Source organism: Coregonus clupeaformis, chromosome 10, assembly GCF_020615455.1.
Source record: "Coregonus clupeaformis isolate EN_2021a chromosome 10, ASM2061545v1, whole genome shotgun sequence".
Classification (NCBI taxonomy): domain Eukaryota; kingdom Metazoa; phylum Chordata; class Actinopteri; order Salmoniformes; family Salmonidae; genus Coregonus; species Coregonus clupeaformis.
The window spans coordinates 2,994,824-3,022,323 of NC_059201.1; the positions used below are offsets into that span (position 1 = coordinate 2,994,824).

A 27,500-nucleotide genomic window follows, 5' to 3' on the forward strand; every position below is an offset into this window, starting at 1 on the left:
AGAGAGAACTTATGCAGAACTGACTAGTTCCTGCTGCTGGCACCATATTGAAATGTCTGTGGGGGTTTTTTTCCTTGGTAACGAGCAACATGAAGAACGTGTGTTTGACTGATGTACTGTAAGAGCCCGGGAACATGCAGGTCTAGCTTTGGCATATTGAGCAGAGGCTATCGGAGGTTTATGTGTGTGTGTGTGTGTTCGTGCCTGTGTGTGTGTGTGTGTGTGTGCGTGCCTGTGTGTGGTAGTGTGTGCGTGAGCAGAGGCTGTCGTAGGTGCAGCTGTCAAAATAATAATAGCAGGGAGTGTGAAGTTCACACACATCAGCTTTGTGTTGTTGGTCGGAGACATGAGGTTTGTGTTGTTGGTCGGAGACATGAGGTTTGCGTTGTTGGTCGGAGACAGGGAGACATGAGGCTTGTGTTGTTGGTCGGAGACAGGGAGACATGAGGTTTGTGTTGTTGGTCGGAGACATGAGGCTTGTGTTGTTGGTCGGAGACAGGGAGACATGAGGTTTGTGTTGTTGGTCGGAGACAGGGAGACATGAGGTTTGTGTTGTTGGTCAGAGACAGGGAGACATGAGGTTTGTGTTGTTGGTCGGAGACAGGGAGACATGAGGTTTGTGTTGTTGGTCAGAGACAGGGAGACATGAGGTTTGTGTTGTTGGTCGGAGACAGGGAGACATGAGGTTTGTGTTGTTGGTCAGAGACAGGGAGACATGAGGTTTGTGTTGTTGGTCGGAGACATGAGGTTTGTGTTGTTGGTGGGAGACAGGGAGACATGAGGTTTGTGTTGTTGGTCGGAGACAGGGGGACATGAGGTTTGCGTTGTTGGTCAGAGACAGGGAGACATGAGGTTTGTGTTGTTGGTCGGAGACATGAGGTTGTGTTTTGGAGACATGAGGTTTGGGTTGTTGGTCAGAGACAGGGAGACATGAGGTTTGTGTTGTTGGTCAGAGACAGGGAGACATGAGGTTTGTGTTGTTGGTCAGAGACAGGGAGACATGAGGTTTGTGTTGTTGGTCAGAGACAGGGAGACATGAGGTTTGTGTTGTTGGTCGGAGACAGGGAGACATGAGGTTTGTGTTGTTGGTCAGAGACAGGGAGACATGAGGCTTGTGTTGTTGGTCAGAGAAGGGAGACATGAGGTTGGTGTTGTTGGTCGGAGACAGGGAGACATGAGGTTTGTGTTGTTGGTCGGAGACAGGGCGACATGAGGTTGGTGTTGTTGGTCAGAGACAGGAGACATGAGGTTTGTGTTGTTGGTGGGAGACAGGGAGACATGAGGTTTGTGTTGTTGGTCGGAGACAGGGAGACATGAGGTTTGTGTTGTTGGTCAGAGACAGGGAGACATGAGGTTTGTGTTGTTGGTCGGAGACATGAGGTTTGTGTTGTTGGTGGGAGACAGGGAGACATGAGGTTTGTGTTGTTGGTCGGAGACAGGGGGACATGAGGTTTGTGTTGTTGGTCGGAGACATGAGGTTTGTGTTGTTGGTCGGAGACATGAGGTTTGTGTTGTTGGTCAGAGACAGGGAGACATGAGGTTTGTGTTGTTGGTCAGAGACAGGGAGACATGAGGTTTGTGTTGTTGGTCAGAGACAGGGAGACATGAGGTTTGTGTTGTTGGTCGGAGACTTGAGGTTTGTGTTGTTGGTCGGAGACATGAGGTTTGCGTTGTTGGTCGGAGACAGGGAGACATGAGGCTTGTGTTGTTGGTCGGAGACATGAGGTTTGTGTTGTTGGTGGGAGACAGGGAGACATGAGGTTTGTGTTGTTGGTCGGAGACATGAGGTTTGTGTTGTTGGTCGGAGACATGAGGTTTGTGTTGTTGGTGGGAGACAGGGAGACATGAGGTTTGTGTTGTTGGTCGGAGACAGGGAGACATGAGGTTTGTGTTGTTGGTCGGAGACAGGGAGACATGAGGTTTGTGTTGTTGGTCGGAGACATGAGGTTTGTGTTGTTGGTCGGAGACAGGGAGACATGAGGCTTGTGTTGTTGGTCGGAGACAGGGGGACATGAGGTTTGTGTTGTTGGTCGGAGACATGGAGAAATTAGGTTTGTGTTGTTGGTCAGAGACAGGGAGACATGAGGTTTGTGTTGTTGGTCGGAGACAGGGAGAAATTTGGTTTGTGTTGTTGGTCAGAGACAGGGAGACATGAGGTTTGTGTTGTTGGTCGGAAAGAGGGAGACATGAGGTTTGTGCTGTTGGTCGGAGACAGGGAGAAATTAGGTTTGTGTTGTTGGTCAGAGACAGGGAGAAATTAGGTTTGTGTTGTTGGTCAGAGACAGGGAGACATGAAGTTTGTGTTGTTGGTCGGAGACAGGGAGACATGAGGGTTGTGATGTTGGTTAGAGACAGGGAGACATGAGGTTTGTGTTGTTGGTCAGAGACAGGGAGACATGAGGTTTGTGTTGTTGGTCGGAGACAGGGAGTCATGAGGTAATTCTCCTCCACAGGCCTGTTTACATTGGTCCTAATCCACATATCAGTCAAACCATCCCATCAAAAACACAAGAAAGGGGAATTTCAGTTGAAAAGTCTCTGTACTATTAATTTGAACGTCTATCTGTCGGCAGGGTTTTTGACTTAAGAGGTCAGAGGAGTTGAAGCCAACTCAGAGAGAATAAAACCCATCTGTCGTAATAAGAGTCTTTTGTCAGTTACACTGCTGACAGTACACACTTTTACTAACTTACTTTAATACACACACACACACGCACACACACACGCGCGCGCACACACACACACACACAGTCAATATGTTGCGTGGTGAAACAACCATTCAGTGCTCATATCATTATTCACACAGATCTGGTGCCAAACTCTTCTGTCTGGAAGGACTTAGAGTAAAACTATGAATGGCTGGAAGCAAAGTAACTGAAGAACAAAGTTTACATAACTTACCGTGACCTAGTCAACTATCACAGACTCTGACAGATGGACTGCTGAGGACCTGAGGAGTTATTCCTGAAATCATCATCTTGGTTAACCCAGAACTAAAGTCTTGTGTAATTGGTCAGATGTTTGATTCATTTCTGGGTCCATATATGTTAACAGAAGAGATAGAATGAGGAGGGGAACCAGAACGAAGTTACTCTTTGCAAGTTACGGGTAAGTCTATAGGCCAAATGTCCCCTCCCCTTCCGAAATTCGAAAGATGCTAACACCTTTGTCCAAATAACCAGTGCCAAAAACCCAAGCACCGGAACTAATGTTTTTCGTTATCTCACGTATCATGACAGATTTGTCCACCAGAAATTACTGACAAACGTAGCCCGGTAAGAAAAAAACTTGGTGCCCTTGCATTTGTGGTATGCGTCTGTGTCGGTTAGTGCCCCCTGACCCCTGATCTCAGTGTCACCGCGGTAACGAGGTGAGGCAGATAAGCGCGAGGGCTGACACAGAGAGCTGAGCTGAGCTGTGTGTCAGCAGGCTAATGAACCTGTCAGAGAACGGAGAGAAAGCAGATGGGTGAAGGCTGTGTGTGTGTGTGTGTGTGTGTGTGTGTGTGTGTGTGTGTGTGTGTGTGGAGGGGGAGGCAGAGGGGTTGGGGTGAAGAATGCTGCTAATTAGGGGTGGGTGTCTTGGGGTTGTTTGGACGGATGAAGGAAAGCTGTGGCTCTCACACAGATCTCTCTCCTCTTCCTCCTCTCTCCTCTTCCCTCTCTCTCCTCTTCCCCCTCTCTTCTCTTCCCTCTCTCTCCTCCTCCCCCTCTCTCTCCTCCTCCCCCTCTCTCCTCTTCCATCTCTCTCCTCTTCCTCTCTCTCCCCCTCCCCCTCTCTCCTCCTCCCCCTCTCTCCTCTTTCTCCTCTCTCCTCTATCCCCTCTCTCCTCTTCCCTCTCTCTCCTCTTCCCTCTCTCTCCTCTTCCCTCTCTCTCCTCCTCCCCCTCTCTCCTCTATCCCCTCTCTCCTCTTTCCCCTCTCTCCTCTTCCTCATCTCTCCTCTTTCCCCTCTCTCCTCTTCCCCCTCTCTCCTCTTCCACCTCTCTCCTCTTATCCCTCTCTCCTCTTCCTTGTCTCTTCTCTATCCCCTCTCTCCTCTATCCCCTCTCTCCTCTTTCCCCTCTCTCCTCTTCCTCCTCTCTCCTCTTCCCCCTCTCTCCTCTTTCCCCTCTCTCCTCTTCCTCCTCTCTCCTCTTCCTCGTCTCTCCTCTTTCCCCTCTCTCCTCTTTCCCCTCTCTCCTCTTCCTCCTCTCTCCTCTTCCTCGTCTCTCCTCTTTCCCCTCTCTCCTCTATCCCCTCTCGCCTCTATCCCCTCTCTCCTCTTCCTTGTCTCTCCTCTATCCCCTCTCTCCTCTTCCTCCTCTCTCCTCTTTCCCCTCTCTCCTCTCTCCTCTATCCCCTCTCTCCTCTATCCCCTCTCTCCTCTTTCCCCTCTCACCTCTTCCCCCTCTCTCCTCTTCCTCCTCTCTCCTCTTCCTCGTCTCTCCTCTTTCCCCTCTCTCCTCTATCCCCTCTCGCCTCTATCCCCTCTCTCCTCTTCCTTGTCTCTCCTCTATCCCCTCTCTCCTCTTCCTCCTCTCTCCTCTTTCCCCTCTCTCCTCTCTCCTCTATCCCCTCTCTCCTCTATCCCCTCTCTCCTCTTTCCCCTCTCACCTCTTCCCCCTCTCTCCTCTTTCCCCTCTCTCCTCTATCCCCTCTCTCCTCTTCCTCCTCTCTCCTCTTTCCCCTCTCTCCTCTCTCCTCTATCCCCTCTCTCCTCTATCCCCTCTCTCCTCTTTCCCCTCTCTCCTCTTCCCCCTCTCTCCCTCCTTCCCCTCTCTCCTTTATCCCCTCTCTCCTCTATCCCCTCTCTCCTCTTTCCCCTCTCTCCTCTTCCTCGTATCTCCTCTTTCCCCTCTCTCCTCTTCCCCCTCTCTCCTCTTCCTCCTCTCTCCTCTTACCCCTCTCTCCTCTTCCTCCTCTCTCCTCTTTCCCCTCTCTCTTCTATCCTCTCTCTCCTCTATCCCCTCTCTCCTCTTTCCCCTCTCTCCTCTTCCTCGTCTCTCCTCTTCCCCCCTCTCCTCTTCCTCCTCTCTCCTCTCTCCCCTCTCTCCTCTATCCTCTCTCTCCTCTCTCTCCTCTTTCCCCTCTCTCCTCTTCCTTGTATCTCCTCTTTCCCATCTCTCCTCTTCCCCCTCTCTCCTCTTTCTCGTCTCTCCTCTTTCCCCCTTCCTCTTCCCCCTCTCTCCTCTTCCTCCTCTCTCCTCTTTCCCCTTTCTAATCTATCCCCTCTCTACTCTATCCCCTCTCTCCTCTTCCTCCTCTCTCCTCTTTCCCCTCTCTCCTCTTCCTCCTCTCTCCTCTTCCTTCTCTCTCCTCTTTCCCCTCTCTCCTCTTTCCCCTCTCTCCTCTCTCCCCTCTCTCCCCTAGCCCCTCTCTCCTCTTCCTCCTCTCTCCTCTTTCCCCTCTCTCCTCTATCCCCTCTCTCCTCTATCCCCTCTCTCCTCTTTCCCCTCTCTCCTCTATCCCCTCTCTCCTCTTTCCCCTCTCTCCTCTCTCCTCTATCCCCTCTCTCCTCTATCCCCTCTCTCCTCTTTCCCCTCTCTCCTCTTCCCCCTCTCTCCCTCCTTCCCCTCTCTCCTTTATCCCCTCTCTCCTCTATCCCCTCTCTCCTCTTTCCCCTCTCTCCTCTTCCTCGTATCTCCCTCTTTCCCCTCTCTCCTCTTCCCCCCTCTCTCCTCTTCCTCCTCTCTCCTCTTACCCCCTCTCTCCTCTTCCTCCTCTCTCCTCTTTCCCCTCTCTCTTCTATCCTCTCTCTCCTCTATCCCCTCTCTCCTCTTTCCCCTCTCTCCTCTTCCTCGTCTCTCCTCTTCCCCCTCTCCTCTTCCTCTCTCTCCCTCTCCTCTCCCTCTATCCTCTCTCTCTCTCTCTCCTCTTTCCCCTCTCTCCTCTTCCTTGTATCTCCTCTTTCCCATCTCTCCTCTTCCCCCTCTCTCCTCTTTCTCGTCTCTCCTCTTTCCCCCTTCCTCTTCCCCCTCTCTCCTCTTCCTCCTCTCTCCTCTTTCCCCTTTCTAATCTATCCCCTCTCTACTCTATCCCCTCTCCTCTTCCTCCTCTCTCCTCTCCCCTCTCTCTTCCTCCTCTCTCCTCTTCCTTCTCTCTCCTCTTTCCCCTCTCTCCTCTCTCCCCTCTCTCCCCTAGCCCCTCTCTCCTCTTCCTCCTCTCTCCTCTTTCCCCTCTCTCCTCTATCCCCTCTCTCCTATCCCCTCTCTCCTCTTTCCCCTCTCTCCTCTATCCCCTCTCTCCTCTATCCCCTCTCTCCTCTATCCCCTCTCTCCTCTTCCCCTCTCTCCTCTATCCCCTCTCTCCTCTTCCTCCTCTCTCCTCTTCCTCCTCTCTCCTCTTTCCCATTTCCTCCTCCTTTCTTCACCCTCTCTTTATCTTCTCTCCTTCTGTCCTCTCTTCATCCAATCCATTCCACTCTTAGGCTCACAGGTCCTCAACTGGCAGCTTCATTAAATAGTACCCGCAAAACACCAGTCTCAACGTCAACAGTGAAGAGGCGACTCTGGGATGCTGACCTTCTAGGCAGAGTTGCAAAGAAAAAGCTATATCTCAGACTGCCCATCTTAATCTTTTCTTTTTATTGGCCAGTCTGAGATATTGCTTTTTCTTTGCAACTCTGCTTAGAAGGTCAGCATCCCAGAGTCGCCTCTTCACTGTTGACGTTGAGACTGGTGTTTTGCGGGTACTTTTTAATGAAGCTGCCAGTTCAGGACCTGTGAGGCGTCTGTTTCTCAAACTAGACACTCTAATGTATTTGTCCTCTTGCTCAGTTGTGCACTGGGGCCTCCAACTCCTCTTTCTATTCTGGTTAGAGCCAGTTTGCGCTGTTCTGTGAAGGGAGTAGTACACAGCGTTGTACGAGATCTTCAGTTTCTTGGCAATTTCTCGCATGGAATAGCCTTCATTTCTCAGAACAAGAATAGACTGACGAGTTTCAGAAGAAAGTTATTTGTTTCTGGCCATTTGGAGCCTGTAATCGAACCCACAATTGCTGATGCTCCAGATACTCAACTAGTCTCAAGAAGGCCAGTTTTATTGCTTCTTTAATCAGCACAACAGTTTTCAGCTGTGCTAACATAATTGCAAAAGGGTTTTCTAATGATCAATTAGCCTTTTAAAATGATAAACTTGGATTAGCAAACACAACGTGCCATTGGAACACAGGACTGATGGTTGCTGATAATGGGCCTCTGTACGCCTATGTAGATATTCCATAAAACATCAGCCTTTTCCAGCTACAATAGCCGTTTACAACATTAACAATGTCTACACTGTATTTCTGATCAATTTGATGTTATTTTAATGGAGAAAAAAATGCTTTTCTTTTGAAAACAAGGACATTTCTAAGTGACCCCAAACTTTTGAACGGTAGTGAATGGTGATTGTAGCGATGGTAGTGATAGTGAGTGATGGTGAGTGATGGTAGTGATGGTAGTGATGGTATAGTGATGGTGAGTGATGGTGAGTGATGGTGAGTTATGGTGAGTGATGGTAGTGATGGTAAGTGCTGGTAGTTATGGTGAGTGATGGTGAGTGATTGTGAGTGATAGTGAGTGATGGTGAGTGATAGAGAGTGATGGTGAGTGATGGTGGTGATAGTGGGTGATGGTAAGTCATGGTAAGTGAAGGTGAGTGATGATGAGTGATGGTAAGTGATGGTAGGTGATGGTAGGTGATGGTAAGTGATGGTGGTTGATGGTAGGTGATGGTAAATGATGGTGAGTGATGGTAAGTGGTGGTGAGTGATGGTAGGTGATGCTGAGTGATGGTAGGTGATGGTGAGTGATGGTCGGTGATGGGGAGTGATGGTGGGTGATGGTAATGATGGTGAGTTATTGTGAGTGATGGTCAGTTATGGTGATTGATGGTGAGTGATTGCATGTCTCTGCTGGAGGGAGCAACATGGTGTCTATTTGTGTTGGATCAGGGGGAGTGTTCTGGGTTGGCTGACACTACTCCTATCTCTCTCTCTCTCTCTCTCTCTCTTTCTCTCTCTCCTCTCTCTCTTTCTCTCTCTCTCTGCTCTCTCTCTCTCTCTCTCTCACTCACTCACTCACTCTCACTCTCTCTATCTCTGTCTGTCTCTCTCTCTCTCTCTCTCTCTCTCTCTCTCTCTCTCTCTCTCTCTCTCTCTCTCTCTCTCTCTCTCTTTCTCCTGGGGGAGTTTGCAGAGGTGTGGGTCGTCAGGGGGGTTATATGTACAGTGGACGAGGAGGGGTGTTTGGTTTTAACTATTTAGGTCCATTACAATAAAATAATGATTGTGTCTGTACTGATGACCCTCTCTCTGTCTCCCTATCTCACTCTCTCTTTCACACACACACACACACACACACACACACACACACACACACACACACACATCATCATCATCATCATCATCATCTGAAACCTGAGTCTTAACCACAGAACCTTACCTCTCTTTTCCACTAAAACAATCTCTCAAAGTTCCTCCTCCAAGACAGAACAGCAGTATGACCAAACTGTCTCTGAATGAATGGAGAGAAATCCCATTATCATGTAGTCATTATGTCATTCATTCCACTGTGATACTTCTTGGAAAACACTGTTCCTCTACAGGAGAGAATGTGTGTTTGAGGAGGAGAGATAGAGAGAGAGAGAGAGAGAGAGAGAGAGAGAGAGAGAGAGAGAGAGAGAGAGAGAGAGAGAGAGAGAGAGAGAGAGAGAGAGAGAGAGAGAGAGAGAGAGAGAGAGAGAGAGAGAGAGAGAGAGAGAGAGAGAGAGAGAGAGAGAGAGCAGAGACAGATAGTGACAGAGACAGAGACAGAAAGTGGTTTAATATTCTCATGGAATGACAGAGCTCACAGCTTTAAGAACAAACTCCACATCAGGGCCTCTGTAGTATGGGCCTGGTGTGTCAGCGGAACAGAGTGCATCAACCCTCCCAGTCTCTGTTGCTAAATGTTCAGCAGAAACAAAGAGACATGACAAAATAAAGAATTGGAAGAATGTAGCAACTTGATACATTGAGTCATCTCAAGGACCCTTGACAAGCCCTCCAACCGTGCAGGATGCCTTCAGTGGAGGGTAGAAATGGGGAATTAAGCCATTAGGATTGATGTACATAGAGGCTGCGTGTGCGTGTTGCGTGTGCACGTGTGCGCGCGTGTGTGCGTGCACGTGCTCGTGTGTGTGTGCGTGCGTGCGAGTGTTAAATTGCCTCACAGCTCTTTAGTACAGCGAGGTCCCAGGAAGTCACCGCATCACCACAAATCAAAGTGTTATTGGGTTCAACCATGCCATAAGGGAAACACTGTCTGTGTTAACGATGATGAATCAGTCCAACAGCAGGATGGGTAACCTTTCTGTATTCTGGCGCTGGCTGGTGTTGTAGAACTGAAGAACTGAACTGAGCAGTAAAACCTCTGGATCGTAATGGAACACAACAACAAACATTACAGGAAGTGCTATCCTTAGTTTTCTTTGATTTTCCACATTTTCTTTATGGATGAAAAGGATCATGGATAGGACACATGGATAGCTGTCCCTTGGTTAGGTCACATCATCAGGAAAAAAAATGACCTCACTGAAAGCTAGTGGTAATATATTTATGATACCTCACTGAAACCTAGTGGTAATATATTCATGACACCTCACTGAAACCTAGTGGTAATATATTTATGATACCTCACTGAAACCTAGTGGTAATATATTCATGACACCTCACTGAAACCTAGTGGTAATATATTTATGATACCTCACTGAAACCTAGTGGTAATATATTTATGATACCTCACTGAAACCTAGGGGTAATATATTAATGATACCTCACTGAAACCTAGGGGTACTATATTCATGACACCTCACTGAAACCTAGTGGTAATATATTAATGATACCTCACTGAAACCTAGGGGTAATATATTAATGATACCTCACTGAAACCTAGTGGTAATATATTCATGACACCTCACTGAAACCTAGTGGTAATATATTAATGATACCTCACTGAAACCTAGTGGTAATATATTCATGATACCTCACTGAAACCTAGTGGTAATATATTCATGATACCTCACTGAAACCTAGTGGTAATATATTTATGACACCTCACTGAAACCTAGGGGTAATATATTCATGATACCTCACTGAAACCTAGTGGTAATATATTCATGATACCTCACTGAAACCTAGGGGTAATATATTAATGATACCTCACTGAAACCTAGGGGTAATATATTCATGACACCTCACTGAAACCTAGTGGTAATATATTAATGATACCTCACTGAAACCTAGGGGTAATATATTCATGACACCTCACTGAAACCTAGTGGTAATATATTCATGACACCTCACTGAAACCTAGTGGTAATATATTAATGATACCTCACTGAAACCTAGTGGTGATATATTCATGACACCACACTGAAACCTAGTGGTGATATATTCATGACACCTCACTGAAACCTAGTGGTAATATATTAATGATACCTCACTGAAACCTAGTGGTAATATATTAATGATACCTCACTGAAACCTAGTGGTGATATATTCATGACACCTCACTGAAACCTAGTGGTGATATATTCATGACACCTCACTGAAACCTAGGGGTAATATATTCATGATACCTCACTGAAACCTAGTGGTAATATATTCATGACACCTCACTGAAACCTAGTGGTAAGATATTAATGATACCTCACTGAAACCTAGTGGTAATATATTAATGATACCTCACTGAAACCTAGTGGTAATATATTCATGATCCCTCACTGAAACCTAGTGGTGATATATTCATGACACCTCACTGAAACCTAGTGGTAATATATTAATGATACCTCACTGAAACCTAGTGGTGATATATTCATGATCCCTCACTGAAACCTAGTGGTAATATATTCATGATCCCTCACTGAAACCTAGTGGTAATATATTCATGATCCCTCACTGAAACCTAGTGGTAATATATTCATGATCCCTCACTGAAACCTAGTGGTAATATATTAATGATCCCTCACTGAAACCTAGTGGTAATATATTCATGATACCTCACTGAAACCTAGTGGTAATATATTCATGATACCTCACTGAAACCTAGGGGTAATATATTCATGATACCTCACTGAAACCTAGTGGTAATATATTAATGATACCTCACTGAAACCTAGTGGTAATATATTAATGATACCTCACTGAAACCTAGTGGTAATATATTCATGATCCCTTCCCATATAAGGGTTGTTACTATAACTATTACGTACACTACAGCTAACTCTGGGTCTCAGCTGTGGAGAGAGACATGATGCTAGGGGCTAACTCTGGGTCTCAGCTGGGGAGAGAGACATGATGCTAGGAGCTAACACTGGGTCTCAGCTGTGGAGAGAGACATGATGCTAGGAGCTAACTCTGGGTCTCAGCTGGGGAGAGAGACATGATGCTAGGAGCTAACTCTGGGTCTCAGCTGGGGAGAGAGACATGATGCTAGGGGCTAACACTGGGTCTCAGCTGGGGAGAGAGACATGATGCTAGGGGCTAACACTGGGTCTCAGCTGGGGAGAGAGACATGATGCTAGGGGCTAACTCTGGGTCTCAGCTGGGGAGAGAGACATGATGCTAGGGGCTAACTCTGGGTCTCAGCTGGGGAGAGAGACATGATGCTAGGGGCTAACTCTGGGTCTCAGCTGGGGAGAGAGACATGATGCTAGGGGCTAACACTGGGTCTCAGCTGGGGAGAGAGACATGATGCTAGGAGCTAACTCTGGGTCTCAGCTGGGGAGAGAGACATGATGCTAGGGGCTAACACTGGGTCTCAGCTGGGGAGAGAGACATGATGCTAGGGGCTAACACTGGGTCTCAGCTGGGGAGAGAGACATGATGCTAGGGGCTAACACTGGGTATCAGCTGGGGAGAGAGACATGATGCTAGGGGCTAACACTGGGTCTCAGCTGGGGAGAGAGACATGATGCTAGGAGCTAACACTGGGTCTCAGCTGGGGAGAGAGACATGATGCTAGGGGCTAACACTGGGTCTCAGCTGGGGAGAGAGACATGATGCTAGGGGCTAACTCTGGGTCTCAGCTGGGGAGAGAGACATGATGCTAGGGGCTAACACTGGGTCTCAGCTGGGGAGAGAGACATGATGCTAGGGGCTAACTCTGGGTCTCAGCTGGGGAGAGAGACATGATGCTAGGGGCTAACACTGGGTCTCAGCTGGGGAGAGAGACATGATGCTAGGGGCTAACTCTGGGTCTCAGCTGGGGAGAGAGACATGATGCTAGGAGCTAACACTGGGTCTCAGCTGGGGAGAGAGACATGATGCTAGGGGCTAACACTGGGTCTCAGCTGGGGAGAGAGACATGATGCTAGGGCTAACACTGGGTCTCAGCTGGGGAGAGAGACATGATGCTAGGAGCTAACTCTGGGTCTCAGCTGGGGAGAGAGACATGATGCTAGGAGCTAACTCTGGGTCTCAGCTGGGGAGAGAGACATGATGCTAGGAGCTAACTCTGGGTCTCAGCTGGGGAGAGAGACATGATGCTAGGGGCTAACTCTGGGTCTCAGCTGGGGAGAGAGACATGATGCTAGGAGCTAACTCTGGGTCTCAGCTGGGGAGAGAGACATGATGCTAGGAGCTAACACTGGGTCTCAGCTGGGGAGAGAGACATGATGCTAGGGGCTAACACTGGGTCTCAGCTGGGGAGAGAGACATGATGCTAGGAGCTAACACTGGGTCTCAGCTGGGGAGAGAGACATGATGCTAGGGGCTAACTCTGGGTCTCAGCTGGGGAGAGAGACATGATGCTAGGAGCTAACACTGGGTCTCAGCTGGGGAGAGAGACATGATGCTAGGAGCTAACTCTGGGTCTCAGCTGGGGAGAGAGACATGATGCTAGGGGCTAACACTGGGTCTCAGCTGGGGAGAGAGACATGATGCTAGGGGCTAACTCTGGGTCTCAGCTGGGGAGAGAGACATGATGCTAGGAGCTAACTCTGGGTCTCAGCTGGGGAGAGAGACATGATGCTAGGAGCTAACACTGGGTCTCAGCTGGGGAGAGAGACATGATGCTAGGGGCTAACACTGGGTCTCAGCTGGGGAGAGAGACATGATGCTAGGGGCTAACACTGGGTCTCAGCTGGGGAGAGAGACATGATGCTAGGAGCTAACTCTGGGTCTCAGCTGGGGGAGAGAGACATGATGCTAGGGGCTAACACTGGGTCTCAGCTGGGGAGAGAGACATGATGCTAGGGGGCTAACTCTGGGTCTCAGCTGGGGAGAGAGACATGATGCTAGGGGCTAACTCTGGGTCTCAGCTGGGGGAGAGAGACATGATGCTAGGGGGCTAACTCTGGGTCTCAGCTGGGGAGAGAGACATGATGCTAGGAGCTAACACTGGGTCTCAGCTGTGGAGTGAGACATGATGCTAGGGGGCTAACACTGGGTCTCAGCTGGGGAGAGAGATATGATGCTAGGGGCCAACTCTGGGTCTCAGCTGGGGAGAGAGACATGATGCTAGGGGCTAACTCTGGGTCTCAGCTGGGGGAGAGAGACATGATGCTAGGAGCTAACACTGGGTCTCAGCTGGGGAGAGAGACATGATGCTAGGAGCTAACACTGGGTCTCAGCTGTGGAGAGAGACATGATGCTAGGAGCTAACTCTGGGTCTCAGCTGGGGAGAGAGACATGATGCTAGGAGCTAACACTGGGTCTCAGCTGGGGAGAGAGACATGATGCTAGGGGCTAACACTGGGTCTCAGCTGGGGAGAGAGACATGATGCTAGGGGCTAACACTGGGTCTCAGCTGGGGAGAGAGATATGATGCTAGGGGCTAACTCTGGGTCTCAGCTGGGGAGAGAGACATGATGCTAGGGGCTAACTCTGGGTCTCAGCTGGGGAGAGAGACATGATGCTAGGAGCTAACACTGGGTCTCAGCTGGGGAGAGAGACATGATGCTAGGGGCTAACACTGGGTCTCAGCTGTGGAGAGAGACATGATGCTAGGGGCTAACACTGGGTCTCAGCTGTGGTGAGAGACATGATGCTAGGGGCTAACTCTGGGTCTCAGCTGTGGTGAGAGACATGATGCTAGGGGCTAACTCTGGGTCTCAGCTGGGGAGAGAGACATGATGCTAGGAGCTAACACTGGGTCTCAGCTGTGGAGAGAGACATGATGCTAGGGGCTAACACTGGGTCTCAGCTGGGGAGAGAGATATGATGCTAGGGGCTAACTCTGGGTCTCAGCTGGGGAGAGAGACATGATGCTAGGGGCTAACTCTGGGTCTCAGCTGGGGAGAGAGACATGATGCTAGGAGCTAACACTGGGTCTCAGCTGGGGAGAGAGACATGATGCTAGGGGCTAACACTGGGTCTCAGCTGTGGAGAGAGACATGATGCTAGGAGCTAACTCTGGGTCTCAGCTGGGGAGAGAGACATGATGCTAGGAGCTAACACTGGGTCTCAGCTGGGGAGAGAGACATGATGCTAGGGGCTAACTCTGGGTCTCAGCTGTGGAGAGAGACATGATGCTAGGGGCATCATGTAATAAAGACATTTCAAAATCTCATATTATGTACATATACAGTGTTGTAACAATGTGCAAATAGTTAAAGTACAAAAGGGAAAATAAATAAACATAAATATGGGTTGTATTTACAATGGTGTTTGTTCTTCACTGGTTACCCTTTTCTTGTGGCAACAGGTCACACATCTTGCTGCTGTGATGGCACAGTAGATATGGGAGTTTATCAAAATTGGGTTTGTTCTCGAATTCTTTGTGGGTCTGTGTAATCTGAGGGAAATATGTGTCTCTAATATGGTCATACATTTGGCAGGAGGTTAGGAAGTGCAGCTCAGTTTCCACCTCATTTTGTGGGCAGTGTGCACATAGCCTGTCTTCTCTTGAGAGCCAGGTCTGCCTACGGCGGCCTTTCTCAATAGCAAGGCTATGCTCACTGAGTCTGTACATAGTCAAAGCTTTCCTTAAGTTTGGGTCAGTCACAGTGGTCAGGTATTCTGCCACTGTGTACTCTCTGTTTAGGGCCAAATAGCATTCTAGTTTGCTCTGTTTTTTTGTTTGTTCTTTCCAATGTGTCAAGTAATTCTCTTTTTGTTTTCTCATAATTTGGTTGGGTCTAGTTGTGTTGTTGTTGTTGTTGTCCTGGGGCTGTGTGGGGTCTGTTTGTGTTTGTGAACAGAGCTCCAGGACAAGCTTACTTAGGGGACTCTTCTCCAAGTTCATCTCTCTGTAGGTGATGGCTTTGTTATGGAAGGTTTGGGAATCGCTTCCTTTTAAGTGGTTATAGAATTTAACGGCTCTTTTCTGGATTTTGATAATTAGTGGGTATTGGCCTAATTCTGCTCTGCATGCATTATTTGGTGTTTTACGTTGTACACGGAGGAGGTTTTTGCAGAATTCTGCATGCAGAGTCTCAATTTGGTGTTTGTCCCATTTTGTGAATTCTTGGTTGGTGAGCGGACCCCAGACCTCAGAACCATAAAGGGCAATGGGTTCTATAACTGATTCAAGTATTTTTAGCCAGATCCTAATTGGTATGTCAAATGTTATGTTCCTTTTGATGGCATAGAAGGCCCTTCTTGCCTTGTCTCTCAGATCGTTCACAGCTTTGTGGAAGTTACCTGTTGCGCTGATGTTTAGGCCGAGGTATGTATAGTTTTTTGTGTGCTCTAGGGCAACGGTGTCTAGATGGAATTTGTATTTGTGGTCCTGGCAACTGGACCTTTTTGGAACACCATTATTTTTGTCTTACTGAGATTTACTGTCAGGGCCCAGGTCTGACAGAATCTGTGCAGAAGATCTAGGTGCTGCTGTAGGCCCTCCTTGGTTGGTGACAGAAGCACCAGATCATCAGCAAACAGAAGACATTTGACTTCAGATTCTAGTAGGGTGAGGCCGGGTGCTGCAGACTGTTCTAGTGCCCTCGCCAATTCATTGATATATATGTTGAAGAGGGTGGGGCTTAAGCTGCATCCCTGTCTCACCCCACGGCCCTGTGGAAAGAAATGTGTGTGTTTTTTGCCAATTTTAACCGCACACTTGTTGTTTGTGTACATGGATTGTATAATGTCGTATGTTTTCCCCCCCAACACCTCTTTCCATCAATTTGTATAGCAGACCCTCATGCCAAATTAAGTCAAAAGCTTTTTTGAAATCAACAAAGCATGAGAAGACTTTGCCTTTGTTTTGATTTGTTTGTTTGTCAATTAGGGTGTGCAGGGTGAATACGTGGTCTGTCGTACGGTAATTTGGTAAAAAGCCAATTTGACATTTGCTCAGTACATTGTTTTCACTGAGGAAATGAACTAGTCTGCTGTTAATGATAATGCAGAGGATTTTCCCAAGGGTGCTGTTGACGCATATCCCACGATAGTTATTGGGGTCAAATTTGTCTCCACTTTTGTGGATTGGGTTGATCAGTCCTTGGTTCCAAATATTGGGGAAGATGCCAGAGATAAGGATGATGTTAAAGAGTTTAAGTATAGCTAATTGAAATTTGTGGTCTGTATATTTTATCATTTCATTGAGGATACCATCAACACCACAGGACTTTTTGGGTTGGAGGGTTTGTATTTTGTCCTATAGTTCATTCAATGTAATTGGAGAATCCAGTGGGTTCTGGTAGTCTTTAATAGTTGATTCTAAGATTTGCATTTGATCATGTATATTTTTTTACTGTTTGTTCTCTGTTATAGGGCCAAAAAGATTGGAGAAGTGGTTTACCCATACATCTCCGTTTTGGATAGATAGCTCTTCGTGTTGTTGTTTGTTTAGTGTTTTCCAATTTTCCCAGAAGTGGTTAGAGTCTATGGATTCTTCAATTACATTGAGCTGATTTCTGACATGCTGTTCCTTCTTTTTCCGTAGTGTATTTCTGTATTGTTTTAGTGATTCACCATAGTGAAGGCGTAGGCTCAGGTTTTCTGGGTCTCTATGTTTTTGGTTGGATAGGTTTCTCAATTTCTTTCTTAGGTTTTTGCGTTCTTCATCAAACCATTTATCACTGTTATTACTTTTCTTTGGTTTTCTGTTAGAGATTTTTAGATTTGATAGGGAAGCTGAGAGGTCAAATATACTGTTTAGGTTTTCTACTGCCAAGTTTACACCTTCACTATTACAGTGGAACGTTTTGTCCAGGAAGTTGTCTAGAATGGATTGAATTTGTTGTTTCCTAATTGTTTTTTGGTAGGTTTCAACACTACTTTCCTTCCATCTATAGCATTTCTTAATATTATTCAGTTCCTTTGGCTTTGATGCCTCATGATTGAGTATTGCTCTGTTCAAGTAGACTGTGATTTTGCTGTGGTCTGATAGGGGTGTCAGTGGGCTGACTGTGAACGCTCTGAGAGACTCTGGGTTGAGGTCAGTGATAAAGTAGTCTACAGTACTACTGCCAAGAGATGAGCTATAGGTGTACCTACCATAGGAGTCCCCTCGAAGCCTACCATTGACTATGTACATACCCAGTGTACGACAGAGCTGCAGGAGTCGTGACCCGTTTTTGTTGGTTATGTTGTCGTAGTTGTGCCTAGGGGGGCATATGGGGGAGGGAATGCTGTCACCTCCAGGTAGGTGTTTGTCCCCCTGTGTGCTGAGGGTGTCAGGTACTTGTCCAGTTCTGGCATTTAGGTCGCCACAGACTAGTACATGTCCCTGGGTCTGGAAATGATTGATTTCCCCCTCCAGGATGGAGAAACTGTCTTCATTAAAGTATGGGGATTCGAGTGGGGGGAAATAGGTAGCACACAGGAGGACATTTTTCTCAGTTGAGATAATTTCCTTTTGAATTTCTAACCAAATGTAAAATGTTCCTGTTTTGATTAATTTAATAGAGTGAGTTAGGTCTGCTCTATACCAAATTAGCATACCCCCTGAGTCCCTTCCCTGTTTCACACCTGGTAGTTTGGTGGATGGGACTACCAGCTCTCTGTAACCTAGAGGGCAACCAGTGGGTCCGTCTCCTCTATACCATGTTTCTTGTAGGATGACAATGTCTGTATTTCCGATTTCTTTGGTGAAGTCCAGATTCCTGCTCTTTAGGCCAAAGGCAGATTACTTCAGGCCTTGGATATTCCAGGATGAAATAGTGAAGGCTTTGTGTTCCATAAAGTGTCTAATGTTGTGTGGTTTGGCCTCAGGCCAGTAATTGTGAGCAGAGCCTGCTGAGCATCTGGTACATGCCATTGGCTTGGGCTAGTGTAAGAGTGGGTGTTGGGCCTGTTTGCCTGCTCACGGCCTGGGCGTATGTGTGACTTTCATGTTGAGGCCCTCTTTGTGGGAGTGGGGGGCTTGGGGTGGGTAGGAGGGGCATAGGTCTGATCTGAGGGGGCCTAAATGGGGTGTGGGCATGGTTGACTTGGGGGGGAGTTAATTGGTGGGGGGTGGGGGTGTAGATGTGGTTGATGGTGCTGTGGTCTGGATGTAGGTCCTCTCTGCGGGGGTCCTCTATGTGTAGGTCCTGGGGGGGGGTCCCGCAGTTCTGGGAGAGTGTCTCGCTGGTCTGGGCGGGGTGTCTGTTGATCTGTTGCTCCTGTGTGAGGTGTTGGGTCTGCGGTTGAGGGCGATATCCTTTAGGGTCCGGGCGAAGGTGGGCACTGCTGCCTTGTATAGGTGGACCTGGTCACAAAGGCTGTTCACGTCCAGGGTGGAGTGGTGGGCCAGGTAGACATTTTGTTTTGATGCACAGTCACAGGAAATACTTGCGTTTACCCGCTGTATGGTAGCAGGGTGGAAGTCTTTTCATGGTAACAGGGTTGAGATAACCACTTGTGCGTTGGGGAAAGTAGAAGAAGCTTTTTCTATCACTCCCTTGAGTGATGTGGCCACCCTTTCCTGCTGTGTTCTCAGGTCGTTTGTGCCTGTGTGTATTATTATGTGGCTGGGTGATCCTAGTCGGTCCTCAGACAGAAGGTCTAGGGCGCGCTGGGTGTTTGGACACCAGAGTTTAGACACTGTGTGTTTTGGAAAAAGTTTATTTTCTTGAATGTATTTCCCGTTTGAGTCCATAAGGAGTACAATCTGTGTGGGTGTGGGGGGGTCGTCAGGAGGGCTATCAGGGCTCTCTCTCTCTCCCTCTCTCTCTCTCTCTCTCTCTCTCTTTATCTCTCTCTCTCTCTCTCTCTTTATCTCTCTCTCTCTCTCTCTCTTTATCTCTCTCTCTCTCTCTCTATCTCTTTATCTCCCGCTCAGTCTCCTTTCTCTCTCTGTGTCTCTCTCGGTAACCCTCCTCCTTCCTCTCTCAGTTCAATTCAATTCAATTCAATTTAAGGGCTTTATTGGCATGGGAAACGTGTGTTAACATTGCCAAAGCAAGTGAAGTAGATAGTAAACAAAAGTGAAATAAACAATAAATATTAACAGTAAATATTACACTCAGAAGTTCCAAAATAATAAAGACATTTCAAATCTCATATTATGTGCATATGCAGTGTTGTAATGATGTGCAAATAGTTAAAGTAGAAATGGGAAAATAAATAAACATAAAAATGGGTTGTATTTACAATGGTGTTTGTTCTTCACTGGTTGCCCTTTTCTTGTGGCAACAGGTCACAAATCTTGCAGCTGTGATGGCACACTGTGGTTTTTCACCCAGTAGATAAGGGAGTTTATCAAAATTGGGTTTGTTTTCGAATTCTTTGTGGATCTCTGTAATCTGAGGGAAATATGTGTCTCTAATATGGTCATACATTTGGCAGGAGGTTAGGAAGTGCAGCTCAGTTTCCACCTCATTTTGTGGGCAGTGTGCACATAGCCTGTCTTCTCTGTAAGTCGCTCTGGATAAGAGCGTCTGCAAAATGACAAAAATGTAAATGTAAATGAGAGCCAGGTCTGCCTGCGGCGGCCTTTCTCAATAATAAGGCTATGCTCACTGAGTCTGTACATAGTCAAAGCTTTCTTCTCTCTCTCTATCTCTCTCTCTCTCTCTCTCTCTCTCTCTCTCTCTCTCTCTCTCTCTCTCTCTCTCTCTCTCTCTCTCCATCTCTCCCTTCCTCCCAGGGTTTTGTAGGTTGTATAGTGTATGAGAATGCCATCTGTGAAAGCCATTAATGTCACTATTCAACCTTTTCCCCTTTTATTAACAAACACCTGCACTTAGTCCTCACATAATGAATATTCTGTGTACTATGTGTGGGAACCTAGCCTCTTTTTCCTATTGGGCACGTTCACATCATTCATTTGATGTGAGCAGAAAGACTTGGTTGCCTCAGTCTATTTACAGCTGAAATACTGACGACTGTCCAGAAACAGCTTGTGATTGTTAGAGATTCTTTGTATGCGTTGCTGTTCTTCTCACACCGTTTCCAAACTACAGTTTAAATTGACAAGGTGAACGCTCCGATATAGATACAACTCAATGTTCTATTTCATTATTTGAATGCACCAACAAGTCTTCGCCACCACGTTGTGTGGTCTTCCATTTTGGATTAATGGTTGTCGTGGCAAACTGTGGTGAAAAGGGAAAAAATAAAGTGTTTCTAGATCTGATGTAATGCAGAACTTTCAGTTCATCTGAGGTACTCACTCTTCTCTTCTCTTCCTTTACTGCAATTAGAGCAGAGAGAGAAAGAGAGAGGGGAGAAAGAGAGAGGGGAGAAAGAGAGAGGGGAGAAAGAGAGAGGGGAGAAAGAGAGAGGGGAGAAAGAGAGAGGGGAGAAAGTGAAAGACGGGGAGAGAGAGAGGGGAGAAAGAGAGAGGGGAGAAAGAGAGAGGGGAGAAAGTGAAAGACGGGGAGAGAGAGAGGGGAGAAAGAGAGAGGGGAGAAAGAGAGGGGAGAAAGAGAGAGGGGAGAAAGAGAGAGGGGAGAAAGAGAGAGGGGAGAAAGTGAAAGACGGGGAGAGAGAGAGGGGAGAAAGAGAGAGGGGAGAAAGTGAAAGACGGGGAGAGAGAGAGGAGGGATGTAAGAGAAGACCCACTCTGTCTCCCAGTGTTCTGCTCTCTGGGTAAGAAGCTGGGGTGAGAGTTTTCCACTGAGAGAGAGAGAGAGACAGAGAGACAGAGACAGACAGAGAGACAGAGAGACAGAGAGACAGAAAACAGAGATACAGAGACAGAGAGAAAGACAGAGAAACAGAGACAGAGAGACAGAGAGAGAGACACAGAGACAGAGCGACAGAGAGACAGAGACAGAGACAGTCAGACAGAGAGACACAGACAGAGACAGAGAGACAGAGAGAGAGACACAGAGACAGAGCGACATAGAGACAGAGACAGTCAGACAGAGAGACACAGACAGACAGAGACAGAGACAGAGACAGAGACAGAGGAAAATGGAGTCTGTCTGTTCTACTTCAAAGCCTCTATTTGGATACCTTCAGGAGACAGAATGAAGGAGAGGGGAATTGAGGGTAACACCCTCTTTCCTCCCTACAATGGTTCCACTTCTCTCAAGTGTCATCTGGGAGTCAGGGGGAACTCAGTTCTACACAGCGGACACAGAGGAAAATTAGCAGAGAAAATATACACTTTTTTTCGTTTGCTTATCTGTACCCTTGTTACTTATTTGGTTCCTTTTTTGGGTTCTTTGGTTCTTTTGCTCTGCCTTTGGTTGTGTTGTCAATATTCTGAGGCCTATATTCTGGCCCTTCATTCTGGCCCTTCATTCTGGCCCTACATTCTGGCCCTACATTCTGGCCCTTCATTCTGGCCCTACATTCTGGCCCTACATTCTGGCCCTTCATTCTGGCCCTGCATTCTGGCACTACATTCTGGCCCTTCATTCTGGTCGTTCATTCTGGCCCTACATTCTGGCCCTACATTCTGGATAACAAATCTATTAATTATAATCCGCACAATAATTCACATTTCCTGTTGCTGCAGGATTATTTTCCTGCTGTGAGAAATTGGTCAAATTAAGATCCTGCATCTGTAGATATAAAGAAACCTGAGGAACTAGGAAGGAATGCAATTTTCTAACATGGAACTAACATGGAACACATTTTGACTTTAACCACGGATCTATCTTTGACACTAAAGTAAATGAAAAGGGAGACTTGGCTACACTATGAAAACAACACTAGAGTTGAAATTTGATTTCTTTTAGCAGACGCTCTTATCCAGAGCGACATACAGTTAGTGCATACATTATTTTATATTAATTTTTTTCATACTGGCCCCCCGTGGGGCCCTCCGTTGCAAACGCCATGCTCTACCAACTGAGCTACATCCCTGCCGGCCATTCCCTCCCCTACCCTGGACCAATTGTGCGCCGCCCCATGGGTCTCCCGGTTGGCTACAACAGAGCCTGGATTTGAACCAGGATCTCTAGTGGCAGAGCTAGCACTGCAAAGCAGTGCCTTAGACCACTGCGCCACTCGGTAGTCTGCAATGATTGAGTTAATCCATCCTTCTCTCCACTGCACCAGGAAAACATCATAGCTCAAAATTAGTGTCAATTCCACCTATAAATCCCAATCAAATCAAGGGTTCAATTCCTATTGAGAAATTCCATATCCAGTTTAACTAAGGAATTGGCATGACTTGACCCCAACTCTGGCAAAACTAACCATATGGGAGGCAGCTAGTCAAGAAGTATTTGTTTGTTTTAATTGTTTACAAAACACATACAAATTATGAATGTGACGGGCTGGGTTCAAACCCCGTGTCTCCAGTGATTCACAAGACTGTGTGAGCCTGCTGAACAAACAGCCAGGCAAGTCGTCTCGTCTCAAGGCTCAAGGGTGGTCTTCAAGGGAGTGTGTGAGAGTGGGTTGACCAAACCACCTATGTTATATAAGCTTTATAGGCTGCTATTGAAAAGTCCAGAACCTTGAAGTGTCCCAGTGGATACTGTTAGGCTGCTATGAAAAGTCCAGAACCTTGAAGTGTCCCAGTGGTTACTTTTAGGCTGCTATTGAAAAGTCCAGAACCTTGAAGTGTCCCAGTGGTTACTGGAAGGCTGCTATTGAAAAGTCCAGAACCTTGAAGTGTCCCAGTGGTTACTTTTAGGCCGCTATTGAAAAGTCCAGAACCTTGAAGTGTCCCAGTGGTTACTGGAAGGCTGCTATTGAAAAGTCCAGAACCTTGAAGTGTCCCAGTGGTTACTGGAAGGCTGCTATTGAAAAGTCCAGAACCTTGAAGTGTCCCAGTGGTTACTGTAAGGCTGCTATTGAAAAGTCCAGAACCTGGAAGTGTCCCAGTGGTTACTGTAAGGCTGCTATTGAAAAGTCCAGAACCTGGAAGTGTCCCAGTGGTTACTGTTAGGCCGCTATTGAAAAGTCCAGAACCTTGAAGTGTCCCAGTGGTTACTGTTAGGCCGCTATTGAAAAGTCCAGAACCTTGAAGTGTCCCAGTGGTTACTGTAAGGCTGCTATTGAAAAGTCCAGAACCTGGAAGTGTCCCAGTGGTTACTGTAAGGCTGCTATTGAAAAGTCCAGAACCTGGAAGTGTCCCAGTGGTTACTTTAAGGCTTAATGTTATTCCCAACTAGCTCTCACAGTCTCACGTCGGAATAAGGCGTCAAATTTCGAAGTTGTTGCAAACGTCAAATCTCAAAGTGTTTAAGGTAAAGTTTAGGCATTAACTCCGAAATCTTAAGCTTAGGCATTAACTCTGAAATCTTAAGCTTAGGCATTAACTCTGAAATCTTAAGGTTAGGCATTAACTCCGAATGTTTAAGGTAAGGGTTAAGGTTTGGGATAGGCTTTAGACAAAAAATCTCTAAAACAATTTTCTATCGCTGTATTCAAACTTGCAATCTTTGGGATCCGAGGCAGATGCTTACGCCCCTCCTCCTCCATCCCCGTCCACAACGCCCTAGCAAAACCCAAACCTACTTTGAAGGTAACAGCACTCACTGTTGCCCCTAGTGGCCGGTATCAAAGTAATCTCCTGATGTCCTCAGACATGGATGGACGTCGAATACTGACTTGTATCACGGGTGACCTGGCTGGTTATTCCTATCATGAGGTTTACTTTAATCCATGACTGATCCAACTCACATCTCCTCTGATGGCCATGGTGTAAGGCGAACTCCTACGGATGGTTTTTATTACCTTGTGGATTACCATGTGGCTTTGCTTTAAATTCAGTCCAACCTTGAAAAAAGATAGACTGTAAAATGTTATTCCCACTTAAGAAGCGTTAAGGAGTATGGAGCGTGATTTAGAGTGTGGTCACGCATGCCGCTTCAGGTCCATTTTATGGTTGTTCTGGTTTGTGTCTTATAGAGATCCTCAGTGTTGATGCGTCAACTCATGGTTACTCATGCTAGCATGGTGAAAATCAGTACAGAACACTAAATACTTTAAAGTTGATCTTTGCATCCTGTAGCTTTGTTGGAGTGTTAAAGAGGATGTACTGCCCTTGAGTAGGTATTCAATAGTACAAACTTTTGCCTCAACAGTGATATGTATTTCCAGTCAATATTTGCTGAACCCCTCTGAAACCTTCCACAGTACTAAGGGAGAGTTGGAGATGTCTGTTTTTTATGAAGTCAGTTAGTCAGTCAGTAAGTTAGTCAGTCAGTTAGTCAGTCAGTCAGTTAGTCAGTCAGTCAGTCAGTTAGTCAGTCAGTCAGTTAGTTAGTTAGTCAGTCAGTCAGTCAGTTAGTCAGTCAGTTAGTCAATCAGTTAGTTAGTCAGTCAGTCAGTCAGTCAGTTAGTTAGTCAGTCAGTCAGTCAGTTAGTCAGTTAGTTAGTCAGTTAGTCAGTCAGTCAGGTAGTCAGTTAGTCAGTCAGTCAGTCAGTCAGGCAATTAGTCAGTCAGTTAGTCAGTTAGTTAGTCAGTCAGTTAGTCAATCAGTTAGTTAGTCAGTCAGTCAGTCAGTCAGTTAGTTTGTCAGTCAGTCAGTTAGTCAGTCAGTCAGTAAGTCAGTCAGTCAGTCAGTCAGTCAGTCAGTTCAGTCAGTTAGTTAGTTAGTTAGTCAGTCAGTTAGTCAGTCAGTTAGTTAGTTGGTCAGTTGGTTAGTTAGTTAGTTAGTTAGTTAGTTAGTCAGTCAGTCAGTCGGTCAGTCGGTCAGTCAGTCAGTCAGTCAGTTGGTTAGTCAGTCAGTCAGTCAGTTAGTCAGTCGGTTAGTTGGTTGGTTAGTTAGTCGGTTAGTCGGTCAGTCGGTCAGTCAGTCGGTCAGTCAGTCAGTCGGTCAGTCAGTTGGTCAGTCAGTCAGTCGGTTAGTTAGTTAGTCGGTCAGTCAGTCATGTTGGTCAGTCAGTTGGTTAGTCAGTTGGTCAGTCGGTCAGTTGGTCGGTCAGTCAGTCAGTCGGTCAGTCAGTTGGTCAGTCAGTCAGTCAGTCAGTCAGTTGGTCATGAGTCAGTTAGTCAGTATGTTAGTCGGTCGGTCAGTCAGTCAGTCAGTTGGTCGGTCAGTCGGTCAGTCGGTCAGTTGGTCGGTCAGTCGGTCAGTCGGTCAGTTAGTTGGTTAGTTAGTTAGTCAGTTAGTCAGTTAGTCAGTTAGTTGGTCTAGTTGGTCAGTCAGTTGGTCAGTTAGTCAGTCAGTTAGTTGGTTAGTTGGTTAGTTGGTCAGTTAGTCAGTCAGTCGGTCAGTTGGTCAGTCAGTCAGTCAGTCAGTCAGTTAGTCAGTCAGTCAGTCAGTCAGTCAGTTAGTTAGTCTGTTAGTCAGTTAGTCAGTTAGTCAGTTAGTTAGTCTGTTAGTATGTTAGTCAGTTAGTCAGTCAGTTAGTTAGTTAGTTAGTCAGTCAGTCAGTCAGTCAGTTAGTCAGTCAGTCAGTCAGTCAGTCAGTCAGTCAGTCAGTCAGTCAGTCAGTCAGTCAGTCAGTTAGTTAGTCTGTTAGTCAGTTAGTCAGTTAGTCAGTTAGTTAGTCTGTTAGTATGTTAGTCAGTCAGTCAGTCAGTTAGTTAGTCAGTCAGTCAGTCAGTCAGTCAGTTAGTTAGTCTGTTAGTCAGTTAGTCGGTCAGTCAGTTAGTCGGTTAGTTGGTCTGTTGGTCAGTCGGTCAGTCAGTTAGTTAGTTGGTCAGTTAGTCAGTCAGTTAGTCAGTTAGTCAGTCAGTCAGTCAGTTGGTCGGTCAGTCAGTTAGTCAGTCAGTCAGTCGGTCAGTTGGTCAGTTAGTCGGTCGGTTAGTCAGTTAGTTAGTTAGTTGGTCAGTTAGTTAGTCAGTTGGTCGGTCGGTTAGTCTGTCGGTCAGTTGGTCAGTCGGTCAGTTGGTCAGTTAGTTAGTTAGTTAGTCAGTCAGTCAGTCAGTCAGTCAGTCAGTTAGTCAGTCAGTCAGTCAGTCAGTCAGTTAGTCAGTCAGTCAGTCAGTCAGTTAGTTAGTCTGTTAGTCAGTTAGTCTGTTAGTCAGTTAGTTAGTCTGTTAGTATGTTAGTCAGTTAGTCAGTCAGTTAGTTAGTCAGTCAGTCAGTCAGTCAGTCAGTTAGTTAGTCTGTTAGTCAGTTAGTCAGTCAGTCAGTCAGTCAGTCAGTTTGTCAGTTAGTTAGTCTGTTAGTCAGTCAGTCAGTCAGTTAGTCAGTTAGTCAGTTAGTCAGTCAGTTAGTCAGTTAGTCAGTCAGTCAGTCAGTTAGTCAGTCAGTCAGTTAGTCAATCAGTTAGTTAGTCAGTTAGTCAGTTAGTCAGTCAGTTAGTTAGTTAGTTAGTTAGTCAGTCAGTCAGTCAGTTAGTTAGTCAGTTAGTCAGTCAGTCAGTTAGTCAGTCAGTCAGTCAGTCAGTCTTAGTCAGTCAGTTAGTCAGTAAGTCAGTTAGTCAGTCAGTCGGTCAGTCAGTCAGTCAGTCGGTCAGTTGGTCAATAAGTCGGTTAGTTGCAGTTAGTCAGTCAGTCAGTTAGTCAGTCAGTTAGTCAGTCAGTCAGTTAGTCAGTCAGTCAGTCAGTCAGTTAGTCAGTAAGTCAGTTAGTTAGTCTGTTAGTATGTTAGTCAGTTAGTCAGTCAGTTAGTTAGTCAGTCAGTCAGTCAGTTAGTTAGTCAGTCAGTCAGTCAGTCAGTCAGTCAGTCAGTTAGTCAATAAGTCAGTTAGTTAGTATGTTAGTCAGTTAGTCAGTCAGTCAGTTCAGTCAGTCAGTCAGTCAGTTAGTCAGTAAGTCAGTTAGTCAGTTAGTATGTTAGTCAGTTAGTCAGTCAGTCAGTTAGTCAGTCAGTCAGTCAGTCAGTTAGTTAGTCTGTTAGTCAGTTAGTCAGTCAGTTAGTCAGTCAGTCAGTTAGTCAGTCAGTCAGTCAGTCAGTTAGTCAGTCAGTCAGTCAGTCAGTTAGTTAGTCAGTTAGTCAGTTAGTCAGTCAGTTAGTCAGTCAGTCAGTCAGTCAGTTAGTTAGTCTGTTAGTCAGTTAGTCAGTCAGTTAGTCAGTCAGTCAGTCAGTTAGTCAGTTAATCAGTCAGTTAGTCAGTCAATTAGTTAGTATGTTAGTCAGTTAGTCAGTCAGTTAGTTAGTCAGTCAGTCAGTCAGTCAGTTAGTCAGTCAGTCAGTCAGTCAGTTAGTTAGTATGTTAGTCAGTTAGTCAGTCAGTTAGTTAGTTAGTCAGTCAGTCAGTCAGTCAGTTAGTCAGTTAATCAGTCAGTTAGTCAGTCAATTAGTTAGTATGTTAGTCAGTTAGTCAGTTAGTTAGTTAGTTAGTCAGTCAGTCAGTCAGTCAGTTAGTTAGTCAGTTAGTCAGTT

The 27,500-nt window shown here is 46.5% G+C and overlaps 1 protein-coding gene across 1 annotated transcript in view; it reads left to right on the top strand.

Annotated features, from left to right (window-relative positions):
- The window catches only part of LOC121574711 (semaphorin-3D), a 132,545-nt gene that overhangs the window by 39,989 nt on the left and 65,056 nt on the right, over window positions 1-27,500 (top strand). The gene's annotated exons all lie outside the window — the stretch shown is intronic.